The sequence below is a fragment of the Saccopteryx leptura genome, chromosome 3 (genome assembly GCF_036850995.1).
Source record: "Saccopteryx leptura isolate mSacLep1 chromosome 3, mSacLep1_pri_phased_curated, whole genome shotgun sequence".
NCBI classification, from domain to species: Eukaryota; Metazoa; Chordata; class Mammalia; order Chiroptera; family Emballonuridae; genus Saccopteryx; species Saccopteryx leptura.
The window spans coordinates 188,427,484-188,441,282 of record NC_089505.1 but is presented as its reverse complement, the minus strand read 5'-3'; the positions used below and the strand labels follow the sequence as shown (position 1 = coordinate 188,441,282).

Genomic DNA, 13,799 nt, shown 5'->3' with positions numbered 1-13,799 from the left:
CTTGCTCACAAATTACACACATGGGTTTCCTAGCTCTCAGATGCATTATCTAGTATAGGGGTCCCCAAACTTTTTACACAGGGGTTCAGTTCACTGTCCTTCAGACCGTTGAAGGGCCAGACTATAAAAAAAAACTATGAACAAATCCCTATGCACACTGCACATATCTTATTTTAAAGTAAAAAAAACAAAATGGGAACAAATACAATATTTAAAATAAAGAACAAGAAAATTTAAACCAACAAACTGATCAATTTTCAATGGGAACTATGGGCCTGCTTTTGGCTAATGAGATGGTCAATGTCCAGTTCCATATTTGTCACTGCTAGCCGTAACAAGTGATATGACGGGCTTCCAGAGTTGTGACACGTGCTTCCCGTGTCACCGGAAGTAGTACTGTACATGAGCGATGCCGCGCTTTGTGACACTGCCACATACAGTACACCAGGAGCACAGGACTCCTCTCACTGACCACCAATGATAGAGGTGCCCCTTCCAGAAGTGCGGCGGGGGCTGGATAAATGGCCTCAGGGGGCCGCATGCAGCCCGCGGGCCGTAGTTTGGAGACCCCTGATCTAGTAGTTTAAATTCTGAGCCCTGCCCATTATTTTCTTCTCCCAATCTAAGGGGCACATTCATTCACACAGAGGTACTTGCTTTGCCAACTTTCTAAATTTCACCTAGTCTTCCAACCTATCACCAAGCCTTAGCTACTAACCAGCTTCATTCTCTTTCTCTCTCTGTCATTTCTTTGCTAGATTCATCCATTTTCTCTAAAGTTTTACACTAGAGCAAAACTAAAGCAAAGTGAGCAAGGACGTAGACACAAGGAAGAATTCTTCCTATAGGCAGGTCACACATGTTGACGTGTGTGAGACAGAAATAACTGTCAGAGTCAGTGGAAGTGTGAGTAAAAGGTTTGCTCAAAGTGAGAATTCTGTTTTTAAGCTCTGTGCTTCTACACTGAGTGCCAAATATATACCTATAACCTTTTAACAGTGGACAGTGTGCCACTAAAAAGCATGTTGCTTCAAACTCCATCTATCCACTCAAAGAATCAGCCATCTAATTATGGATATTTAAAGCAGGATGAAAACCTGATCAGGGGCAGGATGTCCTGGCCATTTTTTGAAAATGCTGTTTTTCTGTTTTAAGAACACATAATCATAACAGACAATAATATGCTAATATTCCCTTTCTCTACCCATTTCATGCTTGACAATAATTATTCTTTTGTAGTGATGATTGGCAGAGATACTAAAATACAAGTATCAAATAGTATTTAATAAAAGTCTTTTGTCTCCAATTAGATCAGGGAGTTTAGTTAAAGGCTTATACGTAGGAACATTTTAATTAATGTGCATACTTTTACCGACATATTTTAAAATACTTTGCTAACCTAATAATGTCTGTTATTAACATGAAAATATAATGATTACAGAAATGGTAAGCCTAGAAAAAAAAAGGTGCTAAGAGATATTTGTTAAGAAATAAAAGGCATCTAAACTGGGGAGAAAAATGTTACTTTTTGCAAATGACATGTTTCTGTGTATAGAAAACCTTTAAGACTTCACCAAAAACTAGTAAAAGCAACAAACCAACATAGTAAAGTTTCAGGACATAAAATCAATGTACAAAAATCCACTGCTTTCCTATATAATAACAATGAAATAATGATGTATAGGAACAGGATATAGTGTAGGGAATACACAAGTCCACGAATACAGGGAGGCTTTTTCTGTGGGATTGAGTTATCTGCCCCTAGCAGTATTTCTACCACAGAACTCTAAATTTATGCAATAACCCCTAACTGGACTATTTCAGTGAACTGTGTAGTCTGACATGGGAAGCAGGTGGCAATATGGTAAGGTCAGAAAACATTTGAGAGAAAAATGTTAAGTTTCTGAAGTACTCATTTCAAAGGGGTAGGAGTAAACAAAGAAAACTAAAGATCAAGTAATGCATTTTGCTCATCCCTTTATTCTGGACAAGAGCCTTATTTCCCAAGGTTTACCCCACAGGCTACATTGAATAATACTAAATTGCGATTATAGATGAATTTGGTGAAGTGTTCTTCTTTCTAGTCCCTGAAGGTGGTGAGTTCCTTAGAATTTTCTGGCAATGACGCAAAAGCTCTCAATCATGAAGTGATCTCTTGAGGTGATCAAATTGCCTGCCTTCCATGATAGGAATGCAGCAATTAAGCACAAGTTGGCATTTTTCTATATTCTGTTGCTTACTATTTATGTGTTTTTATATAATTAGAGTTTCTAGGCTGGGTTTTAATGTCCCCATGATTGCTTGATTTATTCTCTGGTGAACGTGAACATGGTAGTTCAGCACACAAACCTGCAGAACAGCCGGGGCCTATGGGCGAAGGGAGGTATAAAATGCGATTTTGAATTGTTAATTGGGATTTGCCCAACTGAGGGATTTAACTGGTAACTAAACTCTCAGCTCTGCCTCATGATGCCGAGTGACCTAAGATAAAAACCTTGCTAACATAAGTGTTGATCCCCACTACCACACCTCAATTTCTTTCTTGAATTCTAGATAATTAGATTGAACCATCTTGTCTCTTTCATTTAAAGCCTCACTAGAAGAAGGATGGAAGCTTGCTGCTAGGTCACATTTCTGGGACCTATTCTGTGGCATCTACTTTATGAGGAGGTGACAGAAAAGACAAGAAAAAGAACATTCCTGTCTGACCAGGTGGTGGCAGAGTGGATAGAGCATCAACCTGGAACACTTAGGGCCCAGGTTTGAAACCCCAAAGTTGCCGAGTTGAGCGTGGGCTCACCAGCTTGAGCCCAAGTCGCTGGTTTGAGCCCAAGGTTGCTGGCTTGAGCAAGGGGTCACTGGCTCAGCTGGAGTTCCCCGGTCAAGGCATATATGAGAAAGCAATCATGAAAAACTAAAGTGCCACAAGAATGAGTGACAAGTTGATGCTTTTTATCTCTCTCCCTTCCTGTCTGTTTGCCCCTATGCCCTCCACTAAAAATAAATAAATAAATAAATAAATAAATAAATAAATAAATAAATTTATAAATAAATAAATAAATAAATAAATAAATTCTTTCTATCACCTGAAGCAGAGCTGAACCTCAAGTTATAATTTTATTTGCCTGAGCCCTACCTTGATTGTCACCAGGATTTTGGGGAGTAGGGGGGTGGTTGTGGGGTTGGCTAATTAGTTTCCTTCAAGACGGATACTGCTTTCAAGCCAGAGCCCAAGAGCATTGCCCCAGACCCATATGTATTATCTATACTTACTCTGCTCATTCCTCTTATTCTGGCTACCAACTGCTTCCACATTGCCAAATCCATGGCTCCTGTGTTTGCCCCCATCTTTCTTAACTCTCAGCAGCATTCATCACAGTAAACCTCTCCCTCTGTGAAATGCTGCTTTTTTTGCCCTATTGATAATACACCAAATAATTTTCCTTCTACTTCAGTATCTGCTTGTGTCCTCCACCTGCCAAGTCGTGGTGTTTTTCCAAGCTTTCAGGCCATCTTCTTTGCCAGGACTCTTGTCCCAATAGCTCATATTCATCCCTGCAGATTTAATTTTATTCATGTGCTGAGTCTCCAGCTCAGATCTCTTCTGAGTTCCAAACTTGCATCTCTGTCTACCTGACATTGCTGTATTGGCCCATTTCTGAGTCAGCTTGTCCAGAAGTGAACATGTAGTACTCACTGCCACAGCTGTCTGGGGCTCCTCCTTCTCAGGAAGTGAAACTGCCTCCTCCCAATTGTCAAGACAGAAATTAGCACCCTTATATTCCATCTATTGGTTAATTTTGTTCCTTCTACCTCCAAAATATGTAGTGAATCTGTTAAGTTTCTAGTTCTACTGAGAATACCCTGGTGTTCATCTTCACTTCTTCTACACAACACCTCCAAACTGGTCTTCCTGCTTCCATTCTCAACCTTCTCAATATAGCAACATGGGTTTGAAATGTATGAGGCCACTTACACATGGATTTTTTTTTCAATAAATACCTGTACTGTTTCAATATGTGGTTGAATTTATTTATAATTTAATCAAATGATATTAGTTAATAAAATTATATAGGTCTCAGGTATATAATTCTTTAATACATCACCTATATATTGCATTGTGTTTACCACCCCAAGTTGTCTCCCTCCAACACCATCATCCTCCTTCTACCCTCCTCTACTTCCTCCACCTCTCTTACCCTCTTGCAATCCCCATACTGTTGTCTGTGTCTAGAAGTTTTTTTTTAATCCACTCACTTTATTCACTCAGCCCCCTCACCCTATCCCCTCTGACAGCTGTCAGTCTGTTCTTTGTATCTATGAATCTATTTCTATTTTGTTTAATAATTTTGTTAATTAGATTCCACCTATAAGTGATGTCATATGGTATTTGCCTTTCTCTGACTGGCTTATTTCAATTAGCTTAATACTCTCCAGGTCCATCTATGCTGTTGCAAAAGGTAAAATTTCCTTCTTTTCTATGGCTGAGTAATATTCCACTGTGTGCTACAGCTTTTTATCCACCCTTCTACTGATAGGCACTTGGGCTGCTTCCAAATCTTTGCTATTGTAAATAATGCTTCAATGAACATAGGGAGCATGTATTCTTTCAAGCTGGTGTTTCCAGTTTCTTTGGATATATTCCCAGAAGTAGAAATGCTAGATCATAAACTAACTCCATTTTTAATATTCTGAGGTAACTCTATACTGCTTTACACAGTGGCTGCACCAGTCTGCATTGCCACCAGAAGTGCATGAGGTTTTCCTTTTCTCCACATTCTCACTAACACTTGCTATTTTTTTTTTTTATTTATTGATGATAGCCATTCTGCTGACAGATGTGAGGTGATATCTCATTGTGGTTGGTATTAATATGCATTTCTCTGATGATTAGTGAATTTGACATCTTTTCATATGTCTTGACAATCTGCATGTCTTAATTGGAGAATTGTCTATTCAGGTCCTTTGCCTATTTCTTAATTGTATTGTTTATGTTTTTGATGTTGAGTTTTATAAATTCATTGTAAAATTTGGATACTAAGATCTTATCATGTGTATCAGCAAATATGTTCTCTCATTCTGTGGGTTGTCTTCACATCTTGTTGATAGTTTCCTTTGCTGTGAAAAAAAACTTTTCAGTTTGATATAGATCCATTTGCTTATTTTTTCTTTTATTTCCCTTGCCCAAGGTGATATATCAGAAAAAAATAGCTCCTTGCTCAAGATTTTACTGCCTATGCTTTCTTCTCGAATATTTATGATTTTGAGTTTAACATTTAAGTCTTTAATGCATTTTGAATTTATTCTTGTGTATGGTGTAAGAAGGTGGTTTGGTTTCATTTTTCTTTGCATGTCTATCCAATTTTCCCAACATAATTTATTGAATCTTTATTGCAATGTATGTTCTTACCTCCTTTGTTGAATATTAATTGACCATATAAGTATTGGTTTATTTCTGGGCTCTTTATTCTTTTCCATTGATCTATATGTCTATTTTTATGCATGCTGTTTTGTATGACCTTGTAGTATAGTGTGATATCAGGTAGCATAATTCCTCCAGTTTTTTTTCCCCCTTAAGATTCCTGTCACAATTTGTGGTCCTTTGTGGTCCTATATAAGTTTTTGGGATGTTTATTGTAGTTTTGTGAAATAAGCAATTACTATCTTGATAGGAATTGTATTGAATCTATAGATTGCTTTGGATAGTATGAACATCCTAATAATGTTAATTCTTCCCATCCATGAACATGACATATGTTTTCACTTATTTGTATCTTCTTCAATTTCATAATTTTCTAAGTACATTCTTGGTTGAATTTATTTCTAATATTTTATTCTTTATTTAACACTTGTAAGTAGGTTGTTTTCTTTTTTTAATTTTTCCATTGGTTTAAGGGGGAGAGAAAGAGAGAAAGAGGGGAGGGAGAGAAGTTTGAAGAGAGAAAGAGAAAAAAAAGCATCAATTTGTTATTTTACTTAATTGTTTCACTTAGTTATGTACCCATTAATTATTTCTCATTAATTATTATGTGTCCTTATTAGGGGTTGAACCTATGAGCTCTGGCATGCTGTGTCTACATGTTATCCATTGAGCCACCTGGTCAGGACCGGGATTGTTTTCTTAGTTTCCCTTTCTGATTGTTCATTATTGGTGTATAAAAATGCTACTGTTTTCTGGCAATTTATTTGTATGCTGCTACTTTACTGATTTTATATATTAGTTCTAGTAGTTTTTTGGTGGAGTCTATAGGAATCTCTATGTACAATATCATGTCAACTGCAAATAAGAACAGTTTTATTCCTTCCTTTCCAATGTGGGTATTTTTTATTTCTTCTTGTCTGATTGCTGTGTCTAGGATTTCCAGTACTATCTTGAATAAGAGTGGTGAAAGCTGATGTCTCTTGTTCCTGGTATTAAGAAAACATTGTAGTTTTTACCCATTGAGTATGATATTAGCTGTGGGTTTGTCATATATGGGCTTTATTACATTGAAATATGTTTCCTCTATTCCCACTTAGCTGAGAGTTTTTATTATAAATGGATGCTAAATTTTATCAAATGCTTTTTCTGCGTCTATTGACATGATCATGTGGTTTTTATCTTTCATTTTATTTTATGTGGTGTATCATGTTAATTGAATTGTGTATACTTTACCAACCTTGCATCCCTGTAATAAATCCTATTTGATTTTGGTGTATGATCCTTTTAATGTATTACTGGATATGGTTTGCTAATGTATTATTGAAGATTTTAGCATGAATATTTATTAAGGATAGTGGCCTATAATTTTAATTCTTTGGTCTTTATCTGATTTTATAATTAAGATAATGCTGGCCTCATAAAATGAGCTTGACGGTCTTTCCTCCTCTTGAATTTTTTGGGAAAGTTTTAAAAGAGTAGGTGTTAGTTCTTCTTTGAGTGCTTAGTAGAACTCCCCTGTGAAGCCATCTAGTCCAGGTGTTGTTTCTTTAGAGCTCTTTTTTTTTTTTTGACAGAGACAGAGACAGAGACAGAGAGAGAGAGAGTCAGAGAAAGGGATAGATAGGGACAGACAGGAAGGGAGAGAGATGAGAAGCATCAACTTTTTGTTGCGGCACTTTAGTTGTTCATTGATTGCTTTCTCATATGTGCCTTGAGCGCAGGGCTACAGCAGATTGAGTGACCCCTTGCTCAAGCCAGCAACCTTGGGTCCAAGCTGGTGAACTTTGCTTAAGCCAGATGATCCCGTGCTCAAGCTGGCAACCTCGGGGTCTCAAACCTGGGTCCTCTGTCTCCCGTCTGATGCTCCATTCACTGCATCACTGCCTGGTCAGGCTTTGGAGTTCTTTGATTACTGCTTCAATTTTACTAGTTGTAATCTGTCTACTCAGAGTCTTTGATTCTTTCTGATTCAGTTTTGGAAGATTGTGTTAGAAATTTATCATTTATTTTAGATTATCCAATTTGTTGGCATAGAGTTATTCATAAAATTTTCTTGTGCCCTGGCCGGTTGGCTCAGCGGTAGAGCGTCGGCCTAGCGTGCGGAGGACCCGGGTTCGATTCCTGGCCAGGGCACATAGGAGAAGCGCCCATTTGCTTCTCCACCCCTCCGCCGCACTTTCCTCTCTGTCTCTCTCTTCCCCTCCCGCAGCCAAGGCTCCATTGGAGCAAAGATGGCCCGGGCGCTGGGCATGGCTCTGTGGCCTCTGCCTCAGGCGCTAGAGTGGCTCTGGTCGCAATATGGCGACGCCCAGGATGGGCAGAGCATCGCCCCCTGGGGGGCAGAGCACCGCCCCTGGTGGGCGTGCCGGGTGGATCCCGGTCGGGCGCATGCGGGAGTCTGTCTGACTGTCTCTCCCTGTTTCCAGTTAAGAAAAATGAAAAAAAAAAAAAAAAAAAAAAAAAAAAAAAAAAAAATTTTCTTGTAATCATTTGTCAGTTGTTATTTCTGTTTTATTTCTGATTTTATTTTTTTAGATCCTTTCTCTTTTTCTTGATGAGTCTGGTTAAAGGTTTGTCAATATTGTTTATCTTTTTAAAGAACCAGCTCTTGGTTTCATTGATCTTTTGTCTTGATTTTTTAGACTCTGTTTCATTTATTACTCTTCTGATACTTATTATTTCCTTCCTTCTACTCACTTTGGGCTTTGTTTGTTGTTCTTTTCCAGCTCCTTTAAGTGTAAGATTAGATTGTTCATTTGAGATTTTTCTTATTTCTTAAGGTAGACCTGTAATGCTATGAATTTCTTTCTTAAAACTGCTTTTCCTTTGTCCCACAGATTTTTTTGAGTTGTTGTGTTCTCATTTTCATTTGTTTCAAGGTATCTTTTGATTTGATTCTCGATCTCATTGTTCATCCATTCTTTGGTTAATAACATGTTATTTAGCCTCCACATCTCTGTGTGTTTTTCAGCATTTTTCTTGTGATTGATGACTAGTTTCATACCATAAGTTCCAAGAAGATGCTTGTAATGATTTCAATCTTCTTAAATTTACTTAGACTTGTTTTGTGTCCTTATATGTTCTCTAGCCTAGAAAATATTCCTTATGTACTTGAAAAGACTGTGTATTCTGCTGCTTTGGGGTAAAATGCTCTGAAAATATCAGTTAAATCTAGATAATCTAATGTGTCATTTAAGGCTGCTATTTCTTTGTTGATTTTCTGTCTGGATGATCTATCCACTCATGTCAATGGGGTGTTAAAATCTTTTTCTGTGACTTATTATTGTCAGCCTCTTCATTAATGTGCATCAAGATTTACTACATATTTAGGTGCTCCTACGTTGGGTGCACTAATTTTTATAAGAGTTATATCCTGTTTTTGGATTGCTCCCTATAATTATGTAGTGCCTTTCCTGGTCCCTTACTATAGCCTTTGTTTAAAAGCCTATTTTGTTATATAACAGTTATTGTTACCTCAGACTTTTTCTTTCTATTTGCATGAAATATATTTTCCATCCCTTTATTTTTAGTCTATGTGGATCTTTTGTTCTATGGTGTGTTTTTTGTACACAGAATACACATGGATCTTGCTTTTGTATCCATTCAGTACTGCAATACCAGGTTGATGTGTAGAGCAGATAGAGCAAACTCTTATTTCATCTCCCAACTCCAAATATCCATTTAATATATTGTTCTCTGATAGAGGACACATCAGATATTAAACTGATAAGAACAGTTGATCTTAGCCAGAAAGCCAAAAAGTGATATGTTGTTGTTCTTCTTCCTCTTCCTCTTCCCCTTCCCCTTCCCCTTCTCTTTACCCTTCCCCTTCTTCTTCTTCTTCTCCTTCTTCTTCTTCTCCTTCTTCTTCTACTCCTTCTTCTTCTTCTCCCCATCCTCCTCCTCCTCCTCCTCTTCCTTCTTCTTCTTCTTCTTCTTCTTCTTCTTCTTCTTCTTCTTCTTCTTCTTCTTCTCCTCCTCCTCCTCCTCCTCCTCCTCCTCCTCCTCTCCCTTCTCTTTCTCTTCCTTCTCCTCCTCCTCCTCCTCCTCCTCCTCCTCTCCCTTCTCTTTCTCTTCCTTCTCCTCCTCCTCCTCCTCCTTCTTCTTCCTTTTCATCTTCTTCTTCTTGAAGCAGGCCCTTTAACATTTCTTTTAATACTGGTTTGGTAGTAACAATCTTCTTTACCTTTTTCTTGTCTGGAGAGCTCTTCATTTTTTCTTTAATTTAAAATTATAACTTTGCTGGCTAAAGTAATCTTGATTGTATGTCTTTGCTTTTTATTACTTTTTATATTTTGTGCCAATCCCTTCTAGCTTGAAAAGTTTCTGCTAATATATCTGCTAACAGTCTTATGGGAGCATCCTTGTAGTGAACTAACTGCTTTTCTCTAGCTACTTTTAAGATTCTCTTTTTGTTTTTAACCTTTGCCATTTTATTTTATTATTTTATTATTTTTAGCAGAAGAGAGAGAGAGACAGACAGGGATAGACAGGAAGGGAGAGAGATGAGAAGCATTAAAACACAGTTGCTACAGTTCATTGATTGCTTCTCATATGTGCCTTGACTGGGGGGCTTCAGCTGAGCCAGTGATTTCTTGCTCAAGCCGATGACCTTGGGCTCCAGCCAGAGATGTTGGGTTTCAAGCCAGCAACCTTTGGGCTCAAGGCAGCAACCAAGGGATCATGTTGATGATCTCACGCTCAAGCCGGCAACCCTTCACTCAAGCTGGTGAGTCTGTGCTAAGTAAGTGACCTCGGGATTCCAACCTGGGACCTCAGCATCCCAAGTCAATGCTCCACTGCACCACCACTGGTCAGACTAACTTTTGCCATTTTAATTATGATGCATCTTGTTGTGAGCCTTTTTTTTTTTTTTTTTTTTTTTGGTCCATCCATCTTGTTTGGGAGTCTCTGTGCTACCTGGACTTGTGTCTTTTTCCTTCACCAGGTTAGGGAAGTTTTCCATCATTATTTCTTCAAATAGGTTTTCAATTCCTAGCCTTTCTCTCTTCTCCTTCTGTCCACCTATGGTGTGAATGCTGTTATACTTTATGTTGTCTCAAAGGTCCCTTAAACTCTTCTCATTTTTTAAAATTCTTTTTTCTTTCTGCTGCTCTGATTGGGTGTTTTTTCCTACCTTGTCTTACAAATAGCTGATTTGACTCTGCTTTATCCAACCTACTGTTTATTTCTTCCAGTGTGTTCTTGATTTCCAATGTCATTTCTGCCTATTCCTTTTTATGGTTTCTATGTTCTTTCTTCCTTCCTTCCTTCCTTTCTTTTTTTCTCTTTCTTTCTTCCTTCCTTCCTTCCTTCCTTCCTTCCTTCCTTCCTTCCTTCCTTCCTTCCTTCCTTCTATTAAGTGAAAGGCAGGGAGGCAGAGAGACAGACTACTGCATGTGCCCCAACTGGAATACACCCTACAAGCCCCCTATTGGATGATGCTCTACCCATCTGAGCCAATGCTCCATTGCTCAGCAACTGAGCTATTTTAGCAGCTCAGGTGAGACAATGAAGCCATCCTCAGTACCTGGGGCCAACTTTGCTCAAACTATCTGAGCCATGGCTGTGGGAGGGGAAGAGTGAGAGAGAGATAAAGAGAGGGTGGAGAAGCAGATGATTACTTCTCCTGTGTTCCCTGACTGGGAATTATACCTAGGAATTCCACATGCTAGGTCCAATGCTTTACCACTGAGCCAACTGACCAGAACTGGTTTCTATGTCTTTTTGCATGCTTTTGGGCATTCTTATAACCATTGCTTTGAACTCTATATCTGATAATTTGCTTACGTTCATTTTATATAGCTGTTTTTCTAGAGATTTTTGCTGTTCTGTCATGTGAGACATATTTCTTTGTCTCTTCATTTCTCCTGTTTGTTTCTGTGTATTAGATAGATGTGTTGTGATTCCCAGTCTTCATGGTGTCCTTATGTAGTAGGTGTTCTGTGGTACCCAATGGTGTTGTCTCCTTGGTCACCTGAGCTGGGTGCTCTAATAATGTTCTGTGTGGGGGTTATATGGGCCTTCCTGTTCTGCTTTGATCTTTTTTTGTTTGTTTGTTTTTTTTTGTATTTTTCTGAAGCTGGAAACGGGGAGAGACAGTCAGACAGACTCCCGCATGCGCCCGACCGGTATCCACCCGGCACGCCCACCAGGGGCGAGGCTCTGCCCACCAGGGGGCGATTCTCTGCCCCTCTGGGGCGTCGCTCTGCCACGACCAGAGCCACTCTAGCGCCTGGGGCAGAGGCCAAGGAGCCACCCCCAGCGCCCGGGGCCATCTTTGCTCCAATGGAGCTTTGGCTGCGGGAGGGGAAGAGAGAGACAGAGAGGAAGGAGGGGGGGGTGGAGAAGCAAATGGGCGCTTCTCCTATGTGCCCTGGCCGGGAATTGAACCCGGGTCCCCCACACGCCAGGCTGACGCTCTACCGCTGAGCCAACCGGCCAGGGCCCTGCTTTGATCTTGATTGTTATGGCCCAATCATATGCAAGATAGACCTTCAGACTGACTGACTGTGAGGCAGAACCCCTACCACGTCATGTAAGTTTCTGTGCAGGTGTTGTCGTCATGAAGCAGAATTTACCTCATTAGGGTTTGGTGCCTGCCAAAATCACTCTTTGAGTATACTGATTATGAAGCTTATTGGCTCATTCTCTGAGGTCTGAATCTGTCCACTAGGTGTGTTTATTCTTGGCCTCTTGGGAGGGACTCTGGTTCAGAACAATGTCAGACACTGTGTCTGGCCCTTGGCAACTTGTGTGAAACTGCAAGTGATCCCCAGTTTGTGGCTACCCCTGATGGAATTGGGTATGCCAAAAATGTACCAAGCTGTGCACCACGGCTCACTTTTATTAATACCAGGCCCAGGGGCAGGTCAGCAAAAGTCTCAAGGCACCCTTAGTTCTGCCTCTAGCTGCCTCCACTACTTGTTAAGCTCAGTCACTAAAAGAGCCTTTGGTAGAGTTGGAAGGACGTGGCTAGTGAATTTCCTGTGGAGGGGGTGCCAGTCAGGCTTTAGGGAAGGTGGTGAATATGGCCCCATCCCAGAGTCACACAACTTAATCTGACCTGGATTTTTCCAGGAGGGTGGGTTGGCTGGAAGCCAGGATAGTCATTTTAATGGATCTCTTGTGAGGAAAAGCACCTGTCAGGTTCACAAGAAAGTGAAGGGAATGGCCTCTTCCTAGAGCCAGACAACTGAGTCACTCATACCCCCTGAGTCTATCCAGACCTCTATACCCTGGTCAATGCAGCTGACTCTTCAGCAAGGCCTAATCTCCACAGAATGGGATATGAGAGAGTTCCAAAGGTAGAGCAATTGCATTCTTCCAGGCTGATGCTTCAGGGAGTGGAATGCTTCAAGAAAGATGATGCCTATGCTATTGTTGTATGATTTAGCACAGTGATCTTAGCAGCTGTCCTCCTTTGTCTCTCCCAACAGCCACAACCCCTTGACTCTCTTCATTGACTTTTAGTCTGCTCCACCCCCCTTCCACTGGAGACCATGGTGAGTGGCTGCAAATAAAATTTTGTGCATTGGCCTTTAAGAGGATGCCTGTGTTTTAAGCCATCTCTCCCTGGTGGACAGAAAACCTGCTGTTTTTCAAAGCTGAATGTTACGTGAGTGCCTCTGCCAAGCTCTGGTGCTCTGGGATTTAGTGGGTTTTGACCCCTCATTTCTCAGAAAGAAATTCCCCAGCCTTGCTGCTGAGATGTCTCTTGGGAGCTTCGGCTGCTACCCGTAAGAGTGGTGCCAGTTCTTTTTGTGCCTCTGCCCTTCCTATCAGTCTCAATATGCCTTCTTTTGTGAATCCTTTGTTACAAAACTCCTCTTCAGCTAGTCTTCAGTTGGATATTCAGGATAATTGATCTTTAATTTAATTGCAATTCCAGTTTGGTCCTGGGTAGAGGTGAGTGTAGCTTTTACCTACTGTGCTGCCATCTTCCTTATATGTACCCTGACTAGGGATTGAACCTGCAACTTTGGTATATTGGGTTGATGCTCTAACCAGCTGAGCTAACTGTCCATGGCTATATGCATTGATCTAGATCTTTTTATATGGGATACTTGAGCATCCAAAAATTTTGATACCTACAAGGGTTTTGGAACAAATCCACCATGGATACTAAGGGACAACTAAGTTATTGGGGTATCAAAAATTATATGGGAATTTCTGACTGTGGGGTGTGCAAGATGTTAGCAACCCTAGCCCTCACGTTGTTCAATGGTCAACTATACACAGGAAAATAGTCCCCCTTCTCAATACTCTGCACTATTAAAAAAAATCGGCCTAAAAATGACCTCTTCAGACTGTCTTTCCATGACTACCTTACTTAAAGTCCTTTCACTTCTGATGCATAGTGGGAATCATTTGTATC

At 40.1% G+C, this 13,799-nt stretch overlaps 1 protein-coding gene and 1 pseudogene across 1 annotated transcript in view; one reads left to right on the top strand and one right to left on the bottom strand.

The window, feature by feature from the left end:
• Positions 1–13,799, top strand: part of ADTRP (androgen dependent TFPI regulating protein) — an 85,562-nt gene that overhangs the window by 17,141 nt on the left and 54,622 nt on the right. The gene's annotated exons all lie outside the window — the stretch shown is intronic.
• LOC136401750 (U2 spliceosomal RNA) lies at positions 9,011–9,188 on the bottom strand (annotated as a pseudogene).